General features: G+C 35.7%; 1 non-coding gene across 1 annotated transcript; it reads right to left on the bottom strand.

The window, feature by feature from the left end:
- Window positions 1-9,465: 9,465 nt before the first annotated feature.
- On the bottom strand, window positions 9,466-9,569 carry LOC129519003 (small nucleolar RNA U13). The gene has a single exon (XR_008666321.1). It is a non-coding gene; the product is annotated as a small nucleolar RNA U13 (small nucleolar RNA).
- Window positions 9,570-27,589: the final 18,020 nt, after the last annotated feature.

Raw genomic sequence — 27,589 nt, 5'->3', positions numbered from 1 at the left:
GTGTCTGTTATGGTTCTCCAAGGATTGAGAAGTGTTTTTATAGCATTCTGCAAGTTCATGTTCATGACTGATTGCTATGAAGAATATTATGCTAATGTATTATCAGTATTTATAATACAGAAAATCCAAATTGAAGTTCTACAGTACCCATCCGTTATTTTTTTAATGGCAAAAAACACAAAAAACAAACAAAAAAACCCAACCTATTAAATTTCCTGAAGCACAGATTCTATGGAACCACTCCTCTGAGTTTTATCTCATGTTGCATGGTAAGAGAGACGAGTATTATCTGCTCCTCAGTCAGTCAACACAAATATAGTGTTGTGCTAGTTTTAGAAAGTTACACATACGATGGAAGAAGATATTTATAGAAAATTAAGCGAAAAGGGGAAACTTGTTATTTTAATGAAAATAATAAGTGACTAATAATTTGAAATTTTCTTTTTGCTCATCTATGCATTGCAAAAGAAATTGGGGGGAAATTGTTCTGTTTATTTAAAATGACATTGGCAGGCCCATAAACCTTTATCTGGATGTGTTTTAGTTAAATTCCTTAAAATAATTCACTTCTGGGCTAAGAGCAAGCATGAGATTTCAGCCCCCAAAAGTAATTTTTCACGACAAATAACTGAAGCAAGGATTTGGAAGGAAGGTGCCATCTGAACTCAAGTTATAGCACTGATAATTTCAAGCCTGAGGGAAACTGATTATAGTGTTTGCTCATCTTAGAAGACAGGGAAATCCTAGGTAACGGGGGAGAAAAAAAATGTAGGTTGAAAATATAGTTGACTATCCATGCTTAAAATAAATAATGCAAATAACAAAAACACAAAAGAGGCTTATTTTTATTATCACACAATTACATGTCTTAAAAATCTGAATTTGGACCTTTTGAAGCAACAGAATTTAGTTGAAGAAATTCTAAGTACCTCTATCACTACAATAAGTCTCAGTGTATACATGGGTAGTCAAAAGTCCTTGCATAAAACTGCTGAAAGTAGCTAATTAAGTTGTTGCGTGACTTGACAAATATGATGAAACATGGAGCTGCATACCTACAAGGATAGAGTGGTTCATTTTCATGTCTATTTTTAAGTAAGTATGAGAGGATAATGTCTTTTTTTTTAACAGAAATTCTGAAAATTTCCAAAAACATAGAAAATGGAATGGTGAACAGTGTATGTTCTCACTCATTTGGGGAATATGAATAATAGTGAAGGGGAATATAAGGGAAGGGAGAAGAAATGTGTGGGAGATATCAGAAAGGGACACAGAACATAAAGACTTCTAACTCTGGGAAATGAACTAGGGGTGGTGGAAGGGGAGGAGGGCGGGGGGTGGGGGTGAATGGGTGACGGGCACGGAGGGGGACACTTGACGGGATGAGCACTGGGTGTTATTCTGTATGTTGGTAAATTGAACACCAATAAAAATTAATTTATAAAAAATAAAAAAAAAGGAAAATAAAAAATTAGTTCATTTAACTAAAAAAAAAAAAGGAATGAAAAAAAAAAAAAAAAGAAAATGGAATGGTGGAAAGAAAATTGAATGACATTTGACTACCTTCTACCTCCTCCTTCTCCATTTTAAAGATCTAGAAACTGAGGCTCTGGACGGATAAATGACAAGGGCAAAAGTTTTTCTTAGTCCATCTCAGGGCTGGAATTTAATTTTATGACACTCTGTCCTTGATTTTCTCTCCTACTATATTGATTACAATATTCAGCTTTCCCTTTTATTCTTGTATATTTTATGAGATTTTTCTCTTCATTGCTTAGTAGGAAGCAATATTAATCAACCAAGCATGCATATTTTGTTTCCCAGATAATTCCCAGCTGCTATAACTGAGTCCAGGATGTCAAGGTTTTATGAGTCCTGAGAGGAATGGGTGAAGGCCAGATGGCAGGACCTTCTCTTTTGTCCTCCTGCATCCTGATGTTATCACTTGCTATGGTATTTCCATGCTTAGGATCCATCCCTGCCTAGTGATGTTTTTAACTGTTGATGCCTTGGACTGACTTTTCATATCTGATAACCTCCTGCTCTAATTTCTGTCACTGAACATTCATATATAATGTATTCCCAAAGTGTAGTGTGGCCCAGCTGTGTAGATTGCAAGTAAAAGATGACATTTTGGTCCTCCACCTTATTTCTGATCCATCATCATACATGGTTCTGGGATGGCACATGAGTTGTTAAGGGTTCAAACTCTGAGTTCAAAGCTAGCAGTATGCTCTTGAGGGAGTAACTTGAGAGCTCTATGCTTGTTTCCTTTTCAGCCAAAGGAGATAAGAATAAACCATAAGTGATAGAATTGTTAGGAGAACAAAATAGGAATTTATTTGAAGAGTTTAGAATTATACCTGACAAAGAATAGTGATTGATAAAATGTGATTATGATTGTTCCTATTAGTGTGAGGGCTTTCCACTCTCCATATAATAATTGCCACCACCATCTATTTCCCTCTTTTAAAGAATTTATTGAAATCTGCTGTGTGGAGAAAGGATGGGTTTTTGACTTAAACTTATATGCATTTAAAATATCAACTGTACAAACTAGTAGGTATATAAATTCTGGATAATTTATTCAATCGTTGAGAGCCCTAGTAGTTTTCATCTGTAAAATGGGGATTGTATCTGAGAATTTTTTTTTCAAAAATAATGAGAGTTGATGGTCAGTGAGAGAGAAAGAAAGAAAGAAGAAAGGAAGAAAAGAAAGAAAGAAAGAAAGAAAGAAAGAAAGAAAGAAAGAAAGAAAGAAAGAAAGAAAGGTTGTGTGTTTCTGTCAAGTGGTGATGTGAAAGTAAGCCTAATGGAAAATGTGAGCAGGCTGAGGGGAGGGGTGGATTGAACAGGGAGTTCAGAATCCTGTATGGTTCTTAAGGAAATAATTTAATTTTGTGTATATTTGTGTATTTGGTGGTACTTCAGGAAATTTTGTAGGTATAACATAGAAAATAAATTGCCCAAATGAAAAATAAAATAAGACATTGTCTCATATCTCAGTAAGACATGTTAAACAGTATCCATGGCAGTTTGCAGCTCGTTGTGAGTATGGCATGTGTATGAGCCCAAAGGTCTTTGGAAATTTGAATCCTCATAGCTAATAAAGAACAAAAATGAAAATGATAATATTGCAGTTTCAGTAGACTAGGTTTTGGATTGTTTTGTAATTATGATGTTATGGTTTTCTCTTATTAAAATACTAACAATTCACTAGGCCAGTAAAGCCTAATAAGTTGGTGGCTTGCCAGCTATGGTGAGTACATCATTTGATTTGCTCCTATGGTTGCAGAAGAGATGGAGTGTTTCTGAAGCAGAAACGGAGGAAAGAAGCTTATTTAAATAATATAATTCAGAATTGAAATAGAGAGGTAAATAAAAAAAAACTTTCCTGGTGTTCAGGGCTCATCTCTCTATGGTCCAATATGATCTCATATATAAAGTCCTTCTCCAGAAGTATAGCTCCAAGATGTTTGAAATGACACCATTAGTGATTACACTTGTCCTATGTTTGTTTTTTCAAAACAAAAATATTTCTCCAGTGAATAGTATGTCAAGTCTCTTATACTGTGATTTAATTTCTTATTAATTGGCTTTTCCTCCAGAGGTCGGGGAAAGAAAGGGGCTGGCAGAAGAGAAGCAAAGAAGAAAAGAAAGGGGGCATGGTAGATTATATTATTGTTCAGAAATATTTACTTACCTTTGCCTCTCCCTAGTAGAGAGGTGGAGTATCTTTTCCTATCCTTTGATTTTTGGGTTTGTTAATGTGACTTGCCTTGGCCAGCAGAATGTAGTGAAAGTAGCAGCTTACTTGGTCTGAGTCTTGGTCTTAGAGGGCTTTGTGGGTTTTGTTTTGGTTTTGCTTGCAGTCTTGTGCTTCTGCCATTGTCATGAGGATATTTCTGAGCTAGCCTGTCATTTCAACAAGTAGGAAGAGAGATACATGGAGCAGAGCTGTTCCAGCCAAGTCCAGCTCAAATCAGGTTATCTCTAACTTACCCATCGATGTATTAAAAAATAAATGCATGGTGTTGTTAATAACCAAGATTTTGTGTTTGTTATACAGTATGCTATAGCAATAGGTAATTGATACATTAGGGCATACTGAAAACCAGTTTTGCCTACTTCACAATTTCTCAAGTTGCTTTCCCTTCACCTGAGGCGTGAAGAAAAATTCCCTTGTTGAAGGGAATACAGTGTAGACATAACTCTACTAAGGTCTTTATGCATTTTCTGGGCCCAACTAAAGAATCCACAATTATGTTTTCTCATTTTTTTTTGTCGAGAGGGAGAAGCAGTGGGAAGGGGCAGAGGGTGAGGAAGAGAATCTTAAGCAGGCTCCATGCCCAGCATGGAGCCCAACTCGGGTCTGGATCTCATGACCCTGAGATCATGACCTGAGCCAAAATCAAGAGTCAGACACTTAGCCAACTGAGCCATCCAGGAGCACCATGTTTTCTCTTGAAGTATATCAAGTCTCTTCCTTAAAGTCTGTTATTTTTTAGTTGTATCGATTGTTTTTAATCCATATCCTGTTACAAATAATCTTTTAAGCAAAACAAATGATCAGTGAAGGATGTTTTACTTGTCTGTTTTGCTCTGGTTTTCTTGAATCTTCTCTTGGTGATTTATACAAACTGCATTTTTTTTTTGTCTAGGATTGTCTATTCAGATCTCTGGTCCTTCGTCTTAATATTTTCTTCTTTAGTTCCCTGTTACTATTTTGTATTGTGCTCAGGAAAAGAATCATTGGAGCTTTTAAAAAGTGTATGAGATAAAATTAAAGTATATTCATCTTTATTTCGATCCTTTCAGACATGCTCTTTCACTACTTGTAAAGCTTAACAGAAAATTGGACACATTGTGAGGGCATGTCCAAACTCTCTTTAATCTCTATAAACATACATCAGTTACAAAGTGAACCAATTCAATCAAAACTGTAAATTAAACATTAGTTTACTCCTTCTCTCTTTATTCAGATGAATCCTGCCATCATCTTGTAAAAGAAGATTTGAAAATTTAGTTACTTGTTAAGTTATGAAAAAAGTTTCAGTATGTTGAGTGGGATACCTCAATGGAAAAAGCAGAACTTGCATAAGATTTTTTTCTACATATCTCTGGTATTTGCATGGTTTACTTAAAAATTGACCTAAACCATTATTTTTTAAAACATAGTTTTCTCTTATTGAGGCCTCCTCCCTTCATGGTATTATTATAACCTGACAGTTGTGAGTAGTCCAGTAGTGATTCTTTCTTACTGCCTACTATTGATTGATACCATTAGAGAACCTTTGTATGTACCATAAAAGTCTTTCATACCCCCACTTTTAATTTTGATCCAAACTTCATCAATCCATTCTCTATCCAGTAAAGTGATATTTTAAAATTGAAATCAGATTATTTCATTTTTTGCTTAAACTCTTCAATTATTTCTAGTTACCCTTGGAATAAAATCTAATGGTTTAAATGTGGTCCTAAATCTTCTATTTCTCCTGCTTTTCTTTTATGTCAGCCTTATTATCTTCCTTCATATCCTCTGAAAATTCCTTTTCTACAAAATTCTTTTCTCATCTTAGGCCTTAGCAGGTTGCATTTGCAAAAACATGGAAGTGTAAGAATAGATGGAAAATTCAGGAAAAGAAAAATGGTTCTTTATGAATGTGGCATAGAGACGTATCAGGAGTGGATACAAAGATTAGCCTGTGTTTGCCCATGTGCTACAGAGTATACCTGTGTTTATGTTTATGTAAGTAGGTGTGATAATATATGTATTTTATAAATAATATATGCATTATATATGCATTATTTAATGCATATATCATCATATTTTTAAAAAGATTTTATTTATTCATGAGAGACACAGAAAGAGAGGCAGAGACATAGACAGAGGGAGAAGCAGGCTCCCTATGGGAAGCCCAATGTGGGACCCCGGGATCACAACCTGAGCTGAAGGCAGATGTTCAACCACTGAGCCACCCAAGTGTCCCTATATCATCATTTTTTTGGTAAATCAAGATAAAGTGTATTAAATTCAAGTTAGCAAGCATCATCAAATGTTTCTTACAGTATAGGCCATATAAGTTATCTAACCTTTTCGAGCCTCAGATTTCTCATCTTAAAAAAAAATAATACCTACTTATAGGGTTGTTGTATTTGAGAGGTTATTTTTCTGTAAGGCACACTAAGCACTCAGCACATTGGAGCTACTTTGTGCACATCAGGGAGTTAACTGCAGTGAGGAATGTTAAACACAAAACACAGATTTTACTCCCAATGAGATTATAAGCTCTCTCAGAACAGAAATCTTTAAAGGGAAAAAGGGGTAAGTGCCTGTTAACCTACTCATTTTTTTAATATAATGACTAGAAATAGTAAAACTTTCTGGACTGAGAATTCTATTTCCCAAATGCAGACTCCTGCCATAAGGTCACTGAGGAAAGCTTTGATGGTGGGCATTGACCTCAAATATTTAAAGAGCTAAATTCACCATGTTTGTGTGGCCAGGACCTATTCCTCTTCAGGTTCAACCACTATACATCTCTCTCTTTGATTAAGCACATGTTACAATATTAACTAACATTTTCACTTGATTATCTTTTGCTAATAAACCTTCCAGGACTACTCCTAGCTATATCACTTAGGAGAACAGCTTAAAATTACTACACTACTTTAAAAGATATTATGACCAGGTCAGACCATTGTAATGCCTAATGGAAAATGAATATAGAAAACATCTGAGAAAATAAGTTACACAGTTTATGTGTCACTTTACAAATAGCTCAGAAGTTTAGACTTAAAAAAATAAGTTGAACCCTGTCCTCACAAAACTCATGAGGACAAAATTTTTTTTACCCAGCTGTTAATGCCTCTGGTAATTACTATAAATCCAACTTGTATTGTAATAGTCTAACATTCAAGGATTTTGTTTTGGCTGGTACCCATAATTGGAGAAAGGGTTTATTAAGAACAAATTCAACTTCAAAATGTTGAAGATCCACTTTATTTTTTTTTAAATTTTTATTTATTTATGATAGTCACACAGAGAGAGAGAGAGAGAGGCAGAGACATAGGCAGAGGGAGAAGCAGGCTCCATGCACCGGGAGCCCAACGTGGGATTCGATCCCGGGTCTCCAGGATCGCGCCCTGGGCCAAAGGCAGGCGCCAAACCGCTGTGCCACCCAGGGATCCCTGAAGATCCACTTTGATACTAACTGGGAAGGGCCTAGTACAGTAGAATACAGATATTGATCATGAGTTCATAAACTGAGTAACACATCCAATAATAATTTCTTCTTACAGAAAGATTATTATTTTTTGTTTTTTGATTTAGTTTATGCCAAACACAGGACTCAATCCAATAATTTTTCTATGGCACAGTTTTTCACGTGGAAATACAGAATGAATTTGATACTGGCAAAGTTCATTACATTTGTTGTGAAATGTAAGGTTTAAATCCTGGGTAGTAATTTCATGACAGCAGGCAAATAACTTGTTCACATGTCAGTTTACTTCTGGAGATGGTGGTAATGGTGCTTGTCATGATTTGATGAGATAATAGCTATAAATTGTGTGCGTTGCTCTAGCACATCGGGTTCCCCAGGAAGCTAACTCTGATTTTAAGATTAAGTTCATTAGGGAGTATTCGTAGGATAAACAGTATGGAAGGGAATTCACAAAATTGTGATTATAACAGAGGAAGTTGAGCAGAAATGCAGCCTTAGCCAATAAGCCTATCAATGGAAGCTTTAGCCAATCCATGGAGAGTTCTGTGGATAGGATGAATCTTCGGGAGAGTCTTGATTTTGGGTGAAAGGAATGGGTCTTTATATACCTTCATAGATCAGTCATTAGATGGAGGCCTTCTGGAATTGAGGAATAACCTTGCCCAGGGCTATTCTCTTAAAGTGAGGTAATTACTGAAGTAGGCCTGACAGACAGTTGGGAGCTGTCAACCAGCAGCAGTATATTATTACCTGGGGTAATAATCAGCCCATCCTTTCTGAGGAGATCTGGGTGGCACTTTAGTGTCTACCATAGTCACCAAATCATCTGTAAGTATTTAACAGTATATGTTATTATGAAACAGATTCTTTCGTATTTCAAAGAGATCTCAAAAGTTCTACTCTTCCTTTTTGTTGCAATTCAACTGTGCTGTTTTTCTACTGGAATTTGCTCCACTATATTTTGGTCAGAGAACCTACGAGATGTCTTGCATATCTCGTATCACTTGATTTTTGTAATAACTTGGTAAATTTTGTGTCATTTTCAGTTACTGTGAAGAAACTGATGTCAAAATGGAGTGCATAAGCTTTTTAATTTACATCTCCACTATATAGTGAAATAAGACTTTAACCCCAATCTTTTTTAATCTAAATCCCATGAGATATTTTATTTAGAACTTTGGTATGAGTGAACTTTGCTATAATTTATAGTTTATTCAAGATATTTTGACATTTTTTAATGCCATGAAGATTTCACTTCAGCATATGCTGTAGGCGACAATTGTTATATTAAGTTCTAGACCTTTTAATTTTTTATGTAATTTTATAAGTAGGTTAATTGCATGGATTTCATTTAATTATTAACATGTATATTTAATCCGGATAGATGGATAAGTAGATCTAGAATTTTCATGAACATCTAATAAGTATTCTTATGTATTATATGAAATATAATTTCTTACTACATAATTCACTTATTTTGATTTAGAAGCACAGGTGAACTGTTTAAAATGAGAAGTTACCTAACTATCCAATGCTAGTATCCAAAATAGAATAATCAGAAATATCACAAGATAGAATGTTATATGTACACATTAGGCAGTCTTCAAACAAATAAACTTTGTTTTCTTAGATGAACCAGATAGAGGAGCATAAGCAGTACACCATGAGAAGATGGTGGAGAATAGCTGGGATTTTGAAGTAGTTCATTTGTGTGCGTGAAGTACTTGGAATATTCAGTGAAGGGAGTGATGATCTAGGGACATAGCTCAATAACCAAGGGCTCAGAAAAGAGCCTTGGAGGTACAGAGAAAGTGAAAAGGAGACCCAACTGAAAAAAAGCACAATGTATCATGGGCATACAAATTTTGAAGCAGAGAGATAACAGGAATAGCTTTTATTTTGGCCTGTGATGAAGGATTGCAATAATATGAAGCATGTCGGGGTTGGCTATTTTAGAATGCTTCCAAAAGTGTTATTCTTAGCAGTTTAGTGGTAGAAGAGAAAAGCATCAGCCTCTAGGTCATGGGATCAGAGATTCCAACTTCATCACAATGAATTACTAGAAATTTCCCCCAGGTTATGGGACCAGGTTTTCAGACAGTTTTAGCCTCTGATCGTGATATGATCTTTTCTTCAAAATCTTTTGTCAGTGTGTCTTCAAGATATTTTAGAGCTAAAGTAGAATTTATTTCTTTGAGACTTGGCTGCCATAATAAGATGAATTATTTATTTATTTTCCTGTCAAACGGGTAATGTGCTGAGATCGTAACAAGGTTTAAGGGAGATACATGTCACACCATGGCCTGAACATCCAGTCATCACACTTACCAACTACAAAAGGATCAATAAGTTTAATTTTAAACAAGAATTCTTGGAGTGACAGGTTGTTCCCAATTATGCTCCCCCCGCCCCTTAGAACAACGACTAAGAACTATTCATGGACAAGGCAACACTGATAAAATCCTTTTCTGAGGTCAGAGCAAACCCCTGTACCACAGAAACCAAGACAGACTGAATTAGAAGGGTAAGAAAAGCAGCTATTCAGTAAACACATTGCCCCTCCCCCAGGCTGATGCAGCACCATACTGCGAGATCGCCCCTGACAATTCCTACAGTGGAAAAAGAGGGCCTAGGGTGGACATCTAGCTTCCCCATCATTGTGAGTCACTTGTTGGGAGTCCCTACTCTGGTCTCACCTCATGGGGATCAAAAGGGAATCTACAGGGACTGACCATTGAGAATCTGATTGTGATAGAGAAGGGGGAGGAGCTTGAAACAATCAATATTGGATTTGAGCCAGCCAAGTTCCTACCTGCCTTACACAAGTAGTAGTCTCAGCCAGTGCCTTTGTTCACCTGCAGGAGCCAAGATAGTGGTACAGTTTCACGGGGGAACTTAGTGGAATACAAATCTGCCTGATTCTGGTCCTGAGGAAAAGCAGCTTGAAAGCCTTGGAGGCTGGTCCCCAGGACTCCCACCCCCACCACCCACCCAGGCAGAGCAGTTTAGTTATAAGTCCACCTACTACTGAGTATAGTTCCTTGGCCATGCCCCACAAGAAAGTGCATGCAGAACACCTGGAAGCTCTGTAGCCTAGCAACACTTGAGCAGAGAGCCTGGCAGGCCAAACTGATTATCCACAGAGCAAAGCCAGTGGCCTTGTTGAGCCAGAGAACTTAGGGTTTGAGTTGGTTTGAATCAAAACCACAAATACTCTTGCTGTCCTTGGAGCTTGTTCTCCCACTGTCCAGACAGGGAAACTAATTCATAGCCCCACCCTTTGCTGTACACAGCCTTTAGCCATGTATGACCAGAGAACCTAACCACAACACACAAGAAGCAGAGTATGCCATCCAACAGTCCTGCTTATAGTGGCAGTTGAACAGAGAGCACAGCTGGTGGTTTTCTCTATCAGCAGCCCAAAAGCAGTGGCCCTGTTTTGCCAGGGAATTCAGTATATACTCTTGCCTGATTCAGGTCCCCAAACAATGAGCTGTGCTAGCCTTGGGGGCCTGTTTTCCTGCTAGAGGCAGGAGGCTAATTCACAGCCCCACCTAAATCTGAGTATGGTATCCAGACCTATCATTTAGGAAGCCTGACCAGAGAATCCAGGCAACCATGGAGCCCATCCTATTGTCTCACTTGGGCAGGGAACCAAGCCAGTAGTCCTGTCCAACTGTTCCAAGCCAGTGGCGCCTCCTTACCCCAGAGTTTGGGCAATGGCTTCACCCCAAAGTAGACTCTGATAGCAAGCTTTACCTGCCCAAGGACATTACCAGCTAACATACCAAGAAACTCAAACTGAGCTGAGTGGTAATTAATTGTCTCTGCTAAACACTAGGTTGGTTCCACATACATAGATCAAATGTAATACATCACATTAATGGAATGTAAGATAAAATTATATGATCACCTCAATAAATGTAGATTGAAGCATTTGACAAAATTCAGTATCCTTTCATGATAAAACTCTCAACAAATTGGTATAGAAGGAATAAACTTCAACATAATACGGGCCATATGTGAGAAGCCCACACTAACATAATATCCAGTGGTAAAAGGTTGAAAGCTTTCCTGCTATGATCATAGCAGGGTGCCCACTCTCACCACTCTTACTGGTAGTCCTAGCTGAAGCATTAGACAGGAAAAATAAATAAAAGGCATCCAAATCAAAGGAAGAAGTAAAATTATCTGTTTGTAGATGATATGATCTTACATATAGAAAATCATAAGAATTCACCAAAAAGAATTAAAACTAATCAATGAGTTCAGTAAAGTTGCAGGATATAAAATCACAAGCAGAAATCAGCTGTTATTTCAAAGTACCAACAACAAAATATCTAGAAAAGAAATAAAACAATCCTTTTCACAATAGCATCCAAAACAATAAAATACTTAGGAATAAATTTAACCAAGAAAGTGAGAGATTTGTAGAAGTAACACTTTGATGAAAACAATTAAAGAAGGCAAGAGTAAATGGGAAGATATCTCATGTTCATGGATCAGAAGAATTGATATTGTTTTTTATTTATTTATTTATTTATTTATTTATTTATTTATTTATTTATTTATTTATTTATGACAGTCACAGAGAGAGAGAGAGAGAGGCAGAGACACAGGCAGAGGGAGAAGCAGGCTCCATGCACCGGAAGCCTGACGTGGGATTTGATCCCGGGTCTCCAGGATCGCGCCCTGGGCCAAAGACCGGCGCTGAACCACTGCACCACCCAGGGATCCCAAGAATTGATATTGTTAAAATGTCTATTCTACACAAAGTCATCTATAGATTCAGTTGCAGTTCCTATCAAAATTTCAATGGCATTTTTCACAGAAGTAGAAAGATTTCCTTACAATTTGATTCCAATGGGATTTTTGTCCAAAATAGAAAGGTTTTTTTTTTTTTTAATTCGTATGGAACAACAAAAGACCGTAAATGACCAAAGTAATCCTGCAAAAGAACAAAGCTGGTGACATCACAATTTTTTTTGACATCACAATTTCTGATCTCAAACTATATTACAAATGTATAGTAATCAAAACAGTATGGTACTGGCATTAAAAAAAAGACACGCATTCCAATGGAACAGAATTGAGAGCCCCAAAATAAACTATGGTCAACAAATATTTGACAAGGGAGGCAAGGATACCCAATGGGGAAATGATAGTTTCTTCAATAAACAGTGCTGGGAAAATTGGACAATCACCTGCATAATAGTGAAATTAGACCTCTCTTTTACACCTCTCACAAAAACTAACTCAAATTGGATTAAAGACTTAAACATAATACCTGGAACTGTAAAACTCCTAGAGGAAAACACAGAGCAAAAGCACATTGACATCTATTTTGGCAATGAATCTTTGGATATGAACCAAAAGCACAAGCAAGAAAAAATAAATAAGTAGAACTACATCAAACTAAAAGCTTCTGAATAGCAAAAGAAACAATTAACAAAATGTAAAAGTGGCTTTTGGAATGAGAGGAAAATATTTCCAAAACATCTACCGAGTAAAGGGTTAATGTCTAAAATATTTAAGGGACTTAACAACTCAATAACCAAAACAAACATTCTAAAAATGGAGGAGGGGAGGGGAGGCAAAGCACCTGAATAGATTTTTTTCTTTTTTCCTTAAAGGCCAAATTCCCTTATGAGGTTTTTTTTTTTAAGTTATTTATTTGTTTGTTTATTTATTTATTTATTTATTTATTTATTTATTAGAGAGAGGCAGAGACATAGGCAGAGGGAGAAGCAGGCTCCATGCAGGGAGCCTGACGTGGGACTCGATTCCAAGTCTCCAGGCCAAAGGCAGCGCTAAACCGCTCAGCCACCGGGGCTGCCCTGAATAGATTTTTTTTCTAAGAAGACATACAAATGGCCACCAACAGATATGTGAAAAGGTGCTCAACATCGTTTAATCATCAGGGAAATGCGAATCAAAATCACAAAGAAGTATCACCTCACATCTGCTAGAATGGCTGTTATCAAAAATATAAAAGATAACAAATGTTGGAAAGGATATAAAGGAAAGTGAACACTTACGCATTAGTTGGTGGGAATGTAAATTGATGTAGCCACTATTGAAAACAATACTTAAGTTCCTCAAAAAAATTTTTTTTAATTTTATTTATTTATTTATGAAAGACCCTGAGAGAGGCAGAGACATAGGCAGAGGGAGAAGCAGGCTCCATGCAGGGAGCCCGATATGGGACTCAATTCTGGGACCCCGGGACCACACCCTGAGCTGAAGGAAGACTCTCCACTGCTCAGCTACCCACCCAATTTTAGTTCCTCAAAAAATTGAAAATAGAATTACCATATGACCCAGCAGTCTCACTTCTGGTTTATATCCAAAAGAAATAAAATAAGGACCTTAAAAAGATATATGCACCTCCTTAAATGAATGTCTATTTAAGTATTATTCACAATAGCCAAGATATGGAAACAACCTAACTATTCATCTATAGATGAAATGATAAAGGAGTGTGTTTAGCCATGAGAAAAAGGAAATCTTGCTATTTGTAACAATATGGATAGACCTTTAGGGCATTATGCTAAATAAGTTAGAGAAAGGCATGGGATGCCTGGGTGGCTCAGTGGTTGAGCATCTGCCTTTGGCTCAGGGCGTGATCCCTGAGGCCTGGGATCGAGTCCTACGTCGGGCTCCCTGCATGGAGCCTGCTTCTCCCTCTGCCTATGTCTCTGCCTCTCTCTCTCTCTCTGTGTCTCTCATGAATAGATAAATAAAATCTTTAAAAAAATAAGTTAGGGAAAGACAAGTACTATATGATCTCACTTATGTGTGGAATCTAAAAAAACTGAAATCAAAGAAACAGAGTAGAATGGATATTGCTGGGGGTTGGGGGATGGAAGAAGTAGGGAGATGTTGATCAAAGGATACAAACTTCCAGCTATAAGATTAATAAATTTGAGGTATCTAATGTACAACATTGTGACTATAGTTAGCAATACTGTATTATGTTCTTGGGAGTTGCCATAAGACTAGATTTTAAATGTGTTCACCGGAAAATGAAATGGTGGTTCTGTGATGGAGGTGCTAACCAACCCCACTGTGGTAATCATTTTTTTTTGTTTTGTTTTGTTTTTTTTTGTGGTAATCATTTTGAAGTACATAAGATAAGTATCAAATCATCGCATTGTACATCTTAATCTTATACCATGTTATATATTAATGATATCTCAGTAATGCTGGAAAACAAATGACTAAAATTCTTTGCTTCCCAAAAGGCCAGTCTTCAATTAGATAAGGACTTGTGCTAGAACAAAGCTCAATATGCTACTTCTTTAAGAAAGTTGTACTGTGAAAAATGAGAAGTTAGCCAAATAAAACCATGTTCTTAGTGATATAGTTGATTTACACTTTGGCATAAGCTCCTTATCTCGTTGTAGCCTGGGCATGGACAGGCAGTCATGGACTTGGTGTAGCATGGTTTTGCAGGTATCATTTAATTTAATCCTTAAATCTGTGCTGTGAGCAATAATTAACCTCATTTTACAAGGAATTGAGATCCAGAGTTAGTGCAGTTCACTGAAATGTTTGCAGTTAGCAAGTTCTAGTTGAGGATTTTCAAGGCAGAGTCACTCTTTTTTCCTCCTGTTTAATTACTGTGCTATTTTGACATTTGGTATATAAATGGCTTTTTAACTTTTTACACGATAATCTTTTATTTTTTAATACATTTGCCCTTCTTTTTTTTATTTATTTATGATAGTCACAGAGAGAGAGAGAGAGAGGCAGAGACATAGGCAGAGGGAGAAGCAGGCTCCATGCACCAGGAGCCCGACGTGGGATTCAATCCCAGGTCTCCAGGATCGCGCCCTGGGCCAAAGGCAGGCGCCAAACCGCTGCGCCACCCAGGGATCCCCTACACGATAATCTTTTAAATGAAATCTCGTGTATATCCCAATACATAAAAAAAAATAAAAGTGGATGTGTTTGGTTTGATTTGAGGAAGCACAGAATTTGACATTACACTCCATCAGTCCCATCTGCCTTATTCTCCATTCCTAGAAATAGCTTGAAGCCCTCTAGATTAGATTATCCTGGAGATTGGCATAATTATTAGAGTCCAAATAAGCTTCATTTTGTTCACTTGATAACATCACCAAAATATGTATGTATATAATCAGAGTACAAAAAGTAAAATATCATTTTGTGGACCAAAACTAGATAGAACAAAAGGAAGTCATTATTTGAAAGTCTGGGAGATACTGATAGAATCAATCCCAAATCCAACAACCTGGGAATATGTTAGCTTCTTGTTTCAATGGCTTCTCTAAGTTTCACTTTACCATGTTTTTATTTATACAAAAAATCATTTGGGAAATGCAGATGTGATAAAACAAGCATGACTCCTCAAACTGTTAGGTACAGGTTAATTCCACTGAAAAAAATTTTTTTCAGAGAATGCTGAAAGAAAATCAATATTTCTACCACATTATTATGAACCCCATGTTAGGGTCATTTGCCTCAGGTTAAAAAAAAGTGTAAATATGCTGTTTCTTTCACTGAGAAGTTCTTTTAAGGCCTGGAGGGATAAAGTTTGAATTGCATATGTGATCACTGATGTTTATATATTGGAGTTTGCATATAACTAAGGTTCTACATTGTTTTATAGGGATGATCAACAAATCTGTTAAGATTGCATTTCTTCCAGGCAAAGCTAAGGATAAAAATATAGTTAACAAAGACTCTTTACAATGTGAAAATATGTTACATGAAAACAACTATGTTAACATAAAATATGTATATGTCATAAGCTTAATTTTAGTACAATACTTTTATATCATATGTATAACTAGTCTTAATAAGTGATCAAGTAAAACAACAGCCCATTGATGTTAATTGTTTGGCTTATCTCCCTCAGAATATTTCTTAAAATATGCTTCTATTATTAAAACCATAGTGAAAAAGCCACAAACATCAGTCAAATAAATATTCCTGATTATGCAGTTTACCACCAAGAGGAAACGCATTATTAAATATCAAAGCTTTTGCTAGTTCCACTCACATTCTACTGGGTAGTAGTTACTGCCATTTGCCTTTCCATAATTTACACTCCACTCAGACCTAACTGCTTGCAGCTTCTAAAACAAACAATTTTAAGTCTTAGGTACTTGCTGATACTGTTCTTTTTATCTGGGAATCACACTCCACTTTTAATAGAGTAATTAATGCTCCATGCTATAACAAAACCCCCACAATCTCATTGCCTCAACGTAGAAAGCTTTACTGCATTTCACCAAATCTAAGATGTCATCTATTGTAAGATGTATTATTTTGTGTAGTGTCAAGGAAGAAGATGAATTCTCCTAGCTAAACTATGGCACAGTCCTTCCTGATCACCTGTATTTTAAGAAGCATTTGTATGTGTTTGCTCTCTCTCTGTGTGTGTGTGTGTTTGTGTGTATGTAGGTATATGAAAGGAGAGAACAATAAAGAAAGTGGGATGAAATGCAAATATTAACAATTAATTAATGCAGTAAGGCTGTAAGAAAGCTTCTTTTTTTCGCAAGTTTTAAGTTTGAAATCATGGAGGACATTATGTGAAGTGAAATAAGCCAGACGCAGAAAGACAAATGTTGCATGATCTCATTTATTTTTTTTTAATTTTTTTTTAATTTTTATTCATTTATGATAGTCACAGAGAGAGAGAGAGGCAGAGACAAAGGCAGAGGGAGAAGCAGGCTCCATGCACTGGGAGCCCGACGTGGGATTCGATCCCGGGTCTCCAGGATCGCGCCCTGGGCCAAAGGCAGGCGCCAAACCGCTGCACCACCCAGGGATCCCTGCATGATCTCATTTATATATGGAATCTAACATATTAAGACTCAGAATCAGAGTAGAATTGTGGTTACTAGGGACAGTGGGGAGGGAAATTGGGAAATGTTGGTCAGAGTACAAAGTTTCAGTTATGTAAGATGAGTGAGTTCTGGGAATCTAATGTACAGAACAGCAGCTGTAGTTAACAATACTATATTGTATACTTGAAATTTGTTAAGAGAGTAGATCATGAGCATTCTCACCACAAAAGGAAAAAAAAAGAAAGAAAATGGAATTTATGTGTGGTTATGGTTATGTTAATTAGCTTGATTGTGGTGATCATTTCAAAAGCATCAAGTTGTGCACCCTAAATACACATAGTTCCTATTTGTCAGTTATGATTTGGTAAAGTTGAAAAATAGAAGAAAAATTAAACACACTAAAAGAATGGAATAGAAGGAAATATCAAGTATTTAATTCATAAGCTTAAAGGAATACAGATTCATAAACCATCAAGCTCTAAAGCAGGCACTAAGGATCAAATGAAATTGAAACTAAGTATCTTCATTAGAAATATAATTATCTGAGAAGAAATGTTTGAGAGTAATAAAAACCTTCAGTTAAATAGAGAAGTGGGGTATATTAGTTTATATTAGTTTAATTGTTTTTAATGAAAAAAGTATCAAGAGAATAAAATAATATATTCCAGCTAATAATAATATTAAAATATGTTGGCTTTTTAAATAGGAAATATCCATTTTAGTGATAAGAATCTTTCCTTTCTTGTGGATCTTCTTTGGTAATTTTTTTGATGAATATAACCTAGGGACTTTCCATTTATTTACTTTAATTCACATAATTATTCTCTGAGTTCAGTGTTATTGTTTCTATTTTTGTAGATGAGGAAACTGAGGCTCAGAGAAATTAAATTACTTGCTTAAGGGCACAGAGGCATTAAGCTTCTTGGATTTCACACCCATATCAGCTTGATTTTAATCCCATATTTTTTAGACCTTAACCTTACTCTGGCATTTAGTGATTCATTAAAATATATAAAAAAAAACTGGAATAGCCAAGACCAACTTTCAGTGAAAAATGAGAAAGGGTTATTCTTAGTGGCAAAATGGATTTGGAACTTTGCTTTTTAATGAAATGCTAGCCCTAGCCCTTTACAAATTAGAAGCTGTTGATCTTTAAATCATGGTTCATTTCAGTTTACTGAAGGAAAAAAAGATTAAAAATGAAAAGAAAGAATACAAGGAATACTGTTTTTATCTAATAATGTGCTAGACATCAAAATGGCTGATTAATAGAAAGTTTTCACTTCTCACATAGTTGCTTTGTTACTGAACAGTCTTAGACACATTTGGCCTAAAACCAAATGAGTCCTTTGAGACCTTTTTTCTATCCCCAAAGCAGCAATGCACCTTAAGAAACCCTTGTTGGCAGGAGTCTCAAAGCTGCTGCAGCGTTTTATATGACAAAATATCTGACAGAAACTCCTTTCACTGGGACAGCCATTAGAAGCCCAGGAAATATGCCAATAGGATAAGTGACCCATCAGCCCTAGGAAGATGTGCCACCTTGGCTTTTTCATTTTATTTTAAGCAAAATCATAAAATAAATGTGTGTCACTGCCATTGACATCTGAAAGAATTTTTAAAGGTATTATGTGATTATTTACTTAACTATTTAGTAAAGAAAGTAATTTGTGTTAAGTAATTATTTTATCAATTATTTAGTACTATTATTGTTCTACAACAGAGGTTTTCAAAAGTGCATTAGATTCACCTGAGTGGGGGGAGCTTATTAAAAGCATATTGCTGGACCCCAACCTTCAAGCCTGGTGACTTAAGTTTAGGGCAGGGCTTGATAATTCACATTTCTAACAAGTTCCTAGGTGATGCTGATGTGGTCTGGGGACCACATTTCAAGAATCATTGGTCTAAGATATATGTAAGATTTTGGATTTGCAAATAAAGATTCTTAATTGATCATCTAGAATCACTTAGAATCCTTTGTATTCAAGAAAATATTGTACATATGTAAGCATAACTATCTTTAAAAGGCTGCATCTCCAGCTTATTTTTTAGCTGACCTTTGGAACTAGATGTTCACTGTCTAGTACAGTAAACATTAAGGTACATGTGGCTATTAATTAAAATTAAGTAAAGTTCAAAATTCAGTTCTCCAATCACACTAACCACATTCAAATGGTTGATAGCTACATATGGCTGATGCCTACCAGATTAGATAGAGAAGAACATTTTCTTCAAAAGTTAGGGAAGACTGAGCAGCAGGGGTGGCTCAGCGGTTTAGCCCTGCCTTTAGCCCAGGGCATGACCCGGGATCGAGTCCCATGTCAGGCTCTCTGCACGGAGCCTGCTTCTCCCTCTCCCTGTGTCTCTGCCTCTGTGTGTGTGTGTGTGTCTCATGAATAAATAAATAAAATCTTAAAAAAAAAGTTAAGGAAGACTATTCACTTTTGTAAATAGCCTAAACCCAGGCCAGCCTCAACAGAAACAGAGCAGGCAGGTCCATCTGTGCCATGATTTCAGGCGTTTGGCCTTTCTCACCATCCCCCTCCACCTCAGAGCATCTGTGTTTGTGCATGCACTTATACACAGGATTTTCTCATCTAATATCTAAAAGCTAAACTTCAAGGCTTGGACCTAATTTAAAGATGTACATAGAAACATTGGTTTGTTGTTTATCTTAAATTCACATTTAACTGGGCAACTACCTACATTAAACTGGGCAACTCTACTAAATCTCACAACCTTAGTTTAGGATAAAATTGCATAGGTCTAAGGATTTTTGGAACAATTAAATGAGTGGGCACATGCAATATGCATAAATTAATGCTTGATAAATACTGTATGTGTTTTCCTATTTCTTATCCTTAAGTTCATTTCCAGTTTGGGAACTCTGCATAGGTAGAAGCTCACATAAGGAGAGATCTACTGGTCTTAAATTTTTCTCATTTGACTAAATACAACTTTTAGGGCTAAATTGTTATTAATTTTCATGACTAAGCTGTATGTCAGTTCCTATATTCTACCTTGAAAAATTTAGGTGCACACAGAAAAGATGAACTAAACAGTATTTTGTTTAAGCTCTGGAACACGTTAATAAATATATATAATAACAATGAAAAATCCTTATTGACATGAAAGATATAGATTAGATATGAGGTATAGTACAGAGAAAGTAATTTCCTTTGGGCATATCTTAAAAATTTCAGAAAAACCTCATGAAATTACATAACTCTTTTTATAATCCAGAAATGTTGAAAGAAGCCAAAAGTAAGCCTGTTTCTGTACCACTTCACTTCTTTATAAATAAAAATGATGTTTCAGTCTAAATTATGACTTTTTTGCCATGAAAATTCATATACAAAGAGAAAAAACAAATATGTATACTTTAAACTTCATGTTAGGATTCCTGGGTTGCTCAGTGGTTGAGCATCTGCCTTCGGCTCAGGGCATGATCCTGGAGTCCCGGGATTGAGTCCCATGTCAGGCTCCCTGCATGGAGTCTGCTTCTCCCTCTGCCTGTGTCTCTGCCTCTCTCTCTCTCTCTCTCTCTCTCTCTCTCTCTCATGAATAAATAAAATCTTTTTTAAAAAAACTTCATGTTAGATAGTTATATAAATAAGTCTAGATTTACTTAGTATTTTAAAAATGGCAGCCTTATTTATTTATTTGTTTTTAGAGAAAGTGAGAGTGAGCAGAGGGGAGGGGCAGAGGGAGAAGAAGAAAGAGAAAAATCTTAAGCATACTCCATGCCCAGCGTGGAGTCCAAAGTGGGGCTCGTTCTCACGACCCTGAGATCATGACCTGAGCCAAAATCAAGACTTGGACACTTAGCCGACTGAAGCACCCAGACACCTCCTAGAAGTCTTATTTATTATCATTTACATCAACTTGATGATTTCATTTTTAGTTGGTCTTTATTCATCAGATCGAATTAATTAGAACTTAATACAGTTCAGCAAATACTGCTAAGGAATTTTCAGTTGTTCTTAGCTGATAATTAAAAGGACAATAATTCTTTGGCCTTTTTAGATAAAATATGCCAACATTTTAGATTGAACATGTCTAATATTAAGTAGGTGAGTACACTTTGCTTTCATAGAGTAAAGGAAAATGATACAACCTACCTTTGGTAATTCTAAGTCATTGAGGAGATATGTTTGAACTTATTTTGTTTTCCAGAGTTTTAAGTGTTCTTTAAATAAAGGTCTAAACTGATTCTCCAATTATCAAGAGATTATTACCTAACAAATGTATAAAATTTTGGTAGAGATACTATGTTGTTTTATCACTAGACTGTGGTCCTCAACTTCTTTCCTCTTCCAAAGTATAGACACCTTTATGAGGGAACTAATGTGAAATAGGAGGCTGAGCCTGCTTAAGGAAAAACGGTTCCCTAAATAGTTAACTCTGAAATTGCAGTGGGTAATTGTAATTTATTTGGGATCTCCCTTCCCAATCTCTTCTTAACAATAGAAAAGACCTTGTCTTCCAGTATTAGCATAGTTCCCACTGTGTCGTATCTTGACAATTCCAAACCTGAGAACTAAAAATGCTGTAGGTATTTCAGAGGAATAACTTTTTTTTTAATTGGAGTTCAATTTGCCAACATATAGCATTACACCCAGTGCTCATCCCATCAAGTGCCCCCCTCAGTGCAAACAGAAAACAATAAAAGCAAACACTAAGTGCTTCGGTTTGTCATGCACTTTTCTAAGTACTCTACATATGTTAACTGTTGATATTCTCAATAAATCTCTGATGTGGATTGTATTATTGTCATTTAAAGGATGAGGTAATTGGGACAAAAAATAAGTTAAGTATCTTACCTAGTGTCACATAAGAATGAATTGGTGGTGACAAGATTTAAACCCAGGCAGTCTGACTCTAGAGCCCCTGTTTTTATGATTTATATGCCTCATATAAATGGGTAAGGCAATGGGTAGTCCTTCATAACTCGACTTTGTCCAATCTGGAAATCTTTGGTATTGAGTGGAGCTCAAATTAAATCTGGGAGCAGAATACCTAGCCTAAATTATTGTTTTCCTTGTGGTCTGTCACATACCTTTAGTTTCTCAGCACATTAAGTTATTCAACAAATGTTTACTGAGAATCCACTACATTTGAGGGATTATTTAAGACTTTAGAAATGCAGTTTGGTATTAGGGGAAGTCAACTATTAAAATACACCATCAGGGAGGTATTAGAGGCACCATGAGTAATATTTGCTGGGAAGCAGAAACAAACAAGGTCCTCAGTTCTGCCTGGGCCCTTGGAAAGGCTTCCTTCAGATTTCCTCTCTAAAATTATGTGATTTTAAGATTAACATTAATTTAAGATCTTGACTGCTAACATCAAGGATCTACAGCAATCACATTCTGCCTTTATACCAAGACATCAAAAATGAGCCATATAGAATTTCCTATGTTGTGAAGTATTATTTATATAATTTTGAAACTGGCCCTGCTAGTTCTCATTCACAGATCCTGCTAAGCAAACACATTATATATATATATATATATATATATATATATATATATATATATATATATACTATCTATCTATCATCTATTTATCCACACTATTATATATACTATTTAGTAGTGATAATAATCTTCTTCATCCAAAATATGACTTCATCTTCAGATCCCTCTGGTGTTCTGCCTATCCACATTGGGAAAAAAAAATGTTGGAAAGTTGCTTTAAATTTATAGCATGGACATGCTCTCCCACTGTTGCTAGCCTCTCAGTTCTCTCTGTAATGGCATCCTAGTGTCTTCAGAAGACGTTTTGCCTTATTCCATTAAAATGGACATGCATGTTGTCTGAAACTGTGTGCTTGTGTGTATGGGCATGCATGAGGGTTGATTTTGGCACTTTGGGAAATGGAAGGGTTGGGGGATCCCTGGGTGGCTCAGTGGCTTAGCGCCTGCCTTCCGCCCAGGATGTGAACCTGGAGTTCCGGGATCGCATCCCACGTCGGGCTCCCTACAGGGATCCTGCTTCTCCCTCTGCCTGTGTCTCTGCCTCTCTCTCTCTCTCTCATGAATAAATAAATAAAATCTTTTTAAAAATTGCGGTAAACAAAAAAATTGTGGTAAACAAATTTTTAAAAAAGAAGGAAATGGAAAGGTTTTGTGTTGTTACTTATGGCAATAAAATTGCCTGAGGTACCTGGGATTCCCATGCCTAGACTAAGATATAGAATAACTTGGTAGAGAACAAATATAAAACCTTGACATATACTTCTAAGTTAATATGTACCCTTTATTTTACAAGTATATTTATTTTTACAGGTAGTTCATTTTTTTCTGATTGAATCACCTGTACAGAATAGAAAGATACAAAAGGTTAAATCAAATCATCTAATAGCCAATTGAATTTACGGGCTATTTAAATCCTTACCATAATTAATGAAGCTTGTAGTAGACTTCTGGTGCTCTCCTATCTTCAATTCTCTTCCTTCAAGAAACACAAGAGAACCATGCTCCCTTACTCTTCTGCAGTTATGTGGGACTGTTGTGACTAGTTCTTGCTGATGGATTGTGAGTGAAAGTTAATTAGGTCTTGGTCCACTTCTAGACTGAAGTGTATAATTCCTACAGGAAAACTCTTTAGTGCTTTTCTTCCATTCTTAACATAGGCAACTGTATGTTCCAGACAGTACGAGAAGAGGATGGTAGAGCTTTTATTAGCCTGGACTGGTATGTCAGTACATGGAATATTGCTTACCTGAAGAGTTGCACAGACCTACAAAGAAATTTGCATGTTGTGTTAAGCAGCTGATATTGGAAGTTGTGTGTAACAACTAACTAGTCTATCCTGTTTAACACATATTATAAGATATATAATTCCATCAGCTTTTGTTTTAAAATAGTTTTGGCCATTTGGTATTCTTGCTCTATTTTGAATGTCTGGTAAGATTTAAAACTAAGTAGCTAACAATGATATTCCATATATATCACTGATTACAGTTTCATAAAATGATTCCAAAGATATTATGCCATTTGATTCTCAGTCTTTATAAAATTTGACTTAGGAAACTGAGGCATAGAGAATTTAAGTGACTTTGTCCAGTGCTTAGAAAAAGATGGAGTATAAATGATCTTTCTTGCTTTTACTAGTGTTAATAAATATACTCTTGTTTGTCATGTGAAATATCCAAATCATAATAAATCTTATGACAAAAGGAAGAACGAAGTATGGTTTGATGTATTTGAATCCTTAGAAATTCTTTAGCTCATCCATTTTTAATGGTGTTAATTTCTTATATTCAAATTATATAGTGAGGTTGCCTATAACTTTACAATGTGTTCCACACAGTTATTTGTTATGTCCATCAAAAAAAGATGGTTTGAATCCCAAATAGTCCCTCTTACAGAATTTAACTAGGAAAAATGGAGTCCAGTGATGACAAGATCTCAGGATCATAGCTATAGCAATGAGGCCTATATTTCATCAGCTTGACTCTACATCTTAAAAAATGTCACTGTGATCATTTGCTAATTTTCAGGAAAAGTGGCTCTTTTAGCATAGACTAAGGGAAGAAGAAAAAGAAATTCTGCTTTCTATTATTTTCCCCATACAGCTTTTGGTGGTTAAATTATGGATGGAATATTAGGGCATATAATAAACACATTAAAAGTACACACTAGAAAATATACCTCCCCTCCCATCCATAATACATGCCTATATACACACTAATATACATTCAGGAAAATACAGACTCAGTAAATATCCATTTATCTCACACTTTATACAGAGCAGAAAAATGCTCATATTTGTTTTCTCCTTTCTAGTTTGCTTTTCTAAACAATTCAGGATATATGACAATGAGATGACACAGATATATTACTCTGTGGAGATATGTGCGTTCCCAACATTGGCAAGGGGTTTGAGATTGATGACACAGAACTGCTCCAGCAGTTGATCTGGCATTGTATGCGCTTCTCCTCTAATGAAAGAAGGAGCTGCACATGGATCATAATTATCAAGAACTATTTGTTACTGTCAGTGACAAGAGGAAATCACATTCAGTTTTACTGTGTGTATATTAGATATTACTGCTGAAGATTAAATAAAGGTAATGCATTGTAGATACAAAAGGAATACATTAAAAATTAGCTGCGTTATTTATAAGATGCCACAATAGGAAGCGAGACAGTTCATGGCATTATCCAAAGTAATGAAGATTTTGGCATTGAACATGACTTACATATTCATGCAATTGGTAAGTGTTTTCCTGTTTTGGAAGTTTCTTTTTATAGAAAAAAGCAACAAGCATGAAATCACTGATATTAAATGCATTAGGGGAAGTAACTAAGCAGATGAAATCTTTCTGAACCATCTCTAGTGTCGTAAAAATATGCTTAATCATATGGCCATATTGTTGGGTACATGACCTGTTTTTCCAAAAAACAAAATCTAAATGGAAGCACAAATACTTTAAAATATTTTTAGTGTTAGAAGAAGCAAAAACAAATATTGTGTTTTTAGCAGAGAATAGAGATGTATGTGATTTTGTCTAAGTTCTATAAATTGGGATGACTTTCTATGATGTTTTAAAATCTGAGTTTAACGTTATTTAAGTTTGAAACAAATGATATACAGAAATAGTATTTACATTACTGGATATAAATGTTCAAATATTCAATAAGGGACAGGAACTGAGGGAATAGTGATTTCATTTAAATTTGGATTTGGAATTGTAATCTCCTATTCATAACCCCAGCATGCAGCTACCCAGTTTTTCTATTACACTGTTACATTATCTTAGCTATACCTATGCAAATATTAAAGGCTTTGAGTTTATGGTAACTTAACAATTTGCTAACTGAGGAGAAAGTGAGTGACCTTCTATAACATTAATCAGTTGCCACAATTGATGACACCAAGCAGAAAGAACAACTAAAATCAAGAGCTCCAGAATTCCCAGTGGGTACTGTATGGTTTCATTGCAGCAGCTGTTCTACTTTGGCTGTGTGCATGCAGCAGCAGGGTTTGGTCTCCCTAACTACTCCTGTGCTTGGGTATTTATGCTTTACTCCAAAGTCCACTTTCAGAGAATCTCCTTTTGCTAGTTTCTGGTTTGATTCTTTACTAGTGTGGCAATTAAAAGTATGTTTCATAGAAGTTTAGACAATAAGGTCATACCTAATGGGTAGTTAACTGTATAAAGATAGATGAGCTATCCATACATATTTTTTAGAGGCATTCTAAAACAGGAGTTGAGGTGTCTGATGTATTCAATACAGGTTTTTTTAAATAAGATTTACTTATTTATTTTAGAGAGAGAGAGAAAGAGGAGAGGCAGAGAGAGAGGGAAAGAGAGAATATTAAGCAGGCTTCCCACTGAGCTTGGAGCTTGATGTGGGGCTCAGTATCACAACCCTGAGATCATACCTGAGCCAAAATCAAGAGTCAGATGCTTGACCAACTGCACCACCCAGGCACCCCAACACAGGTTTTAACAAGGTATTATAATCATTGAAATAAATGCTATGCTCAATATTTTTATGTAGTTTACTTTGTTATTTTTATTTTTCCTTTTTATTATTTTTCTAGACTAAGTTACTTTACATGTTTATCTTTGTCTCATAGAAGGCAAATTCTTTAAAAATTCTGTTGGAGATAGGATAACTGAAATGTTTGACGTTATCAAGTATTATCAAGGATATGGAATTTTAGAACACTTGCACTGCTTGTGATGATTTAACTTTGCATAGCTGTTTTGGGGAAATATGTTAAAGTATTATATTAACTTCAGCTACACAGCAACTTAAGTAACTTATTTTACTCCTGGGTATATAATACCCAGCAGAAATAAGTGTTTATCCAGGTACAAGGCCTGTATGAGAATGATCATAGAACTTTTATTCAAAATAGCTGGAAGCAATGTAAATGTCCATCAGAAGTTGAATAGGTAAACAAAATGTGCTATATGCAATGGAACACTTCATAGCAATGAAAAAGAGAACACTAATAGGTGCAACAACATGGCTTAATTGCAAAGACATAATGTTAAGAGGAAGAAATCAGACACGAAAGAGTACACAGAAGCTGATTCCATTCATATGAAGTTAAAAACACAAAATTAATCTCCAGCGATATAGATCAAAATAGTATTTATCACTGTAGGGTGGACACTACTGGCTGGACGGAGACACAAGAAAGACTTCTGGGATCCTGGAGATGTTCTATAACATATGGGTGGTGGTTACATATGTGAATATTTGTAAAAATCCATAGAAATTAAGATTTCCTTTTGTAATTTAAGTAATTCCTCAAATAAGAAAAATATACTGGTAGTAACATATAAACTTCAACAAATATTTAATTAGTATTTTCTTATTTGACAATGTTAAGAGTTAAATTAGACCTTCTGATATTTTCCGTGCCCACATATGAAAAGAAATTGATACTTTGTCTCTAGATGTTGGTATAATCCAGAGTTTCAAACTCAGTATTTTATCTTAATTTTAAACATTATTTTGGTTTCTGTTTTTCTCACTAACTTGAGACTTAAGATTTTTTGGATTTCTCTTTGTA

Source organism: Nyctereutes procyonoides, unplaced genomic scaffold (genome assembly GCF_905146905.1).
Source record: "Nyctereutes procyonoides isolate TBG_1078 unplaced genomic scaffold, NYPRO_anot_genome, whole genome shotgun sequence".
Lineage (NCBI taxonomy): Eukaryota > Metazoa > Chordata > Mammalia > Carnivora > Canidae > Nyctereutes > Nyctereutes procyonoides.
Note: the sequence above shows the minus strand (reverse complement) of the source record. Positions and strands in the feature narration are given on the sequence as shown.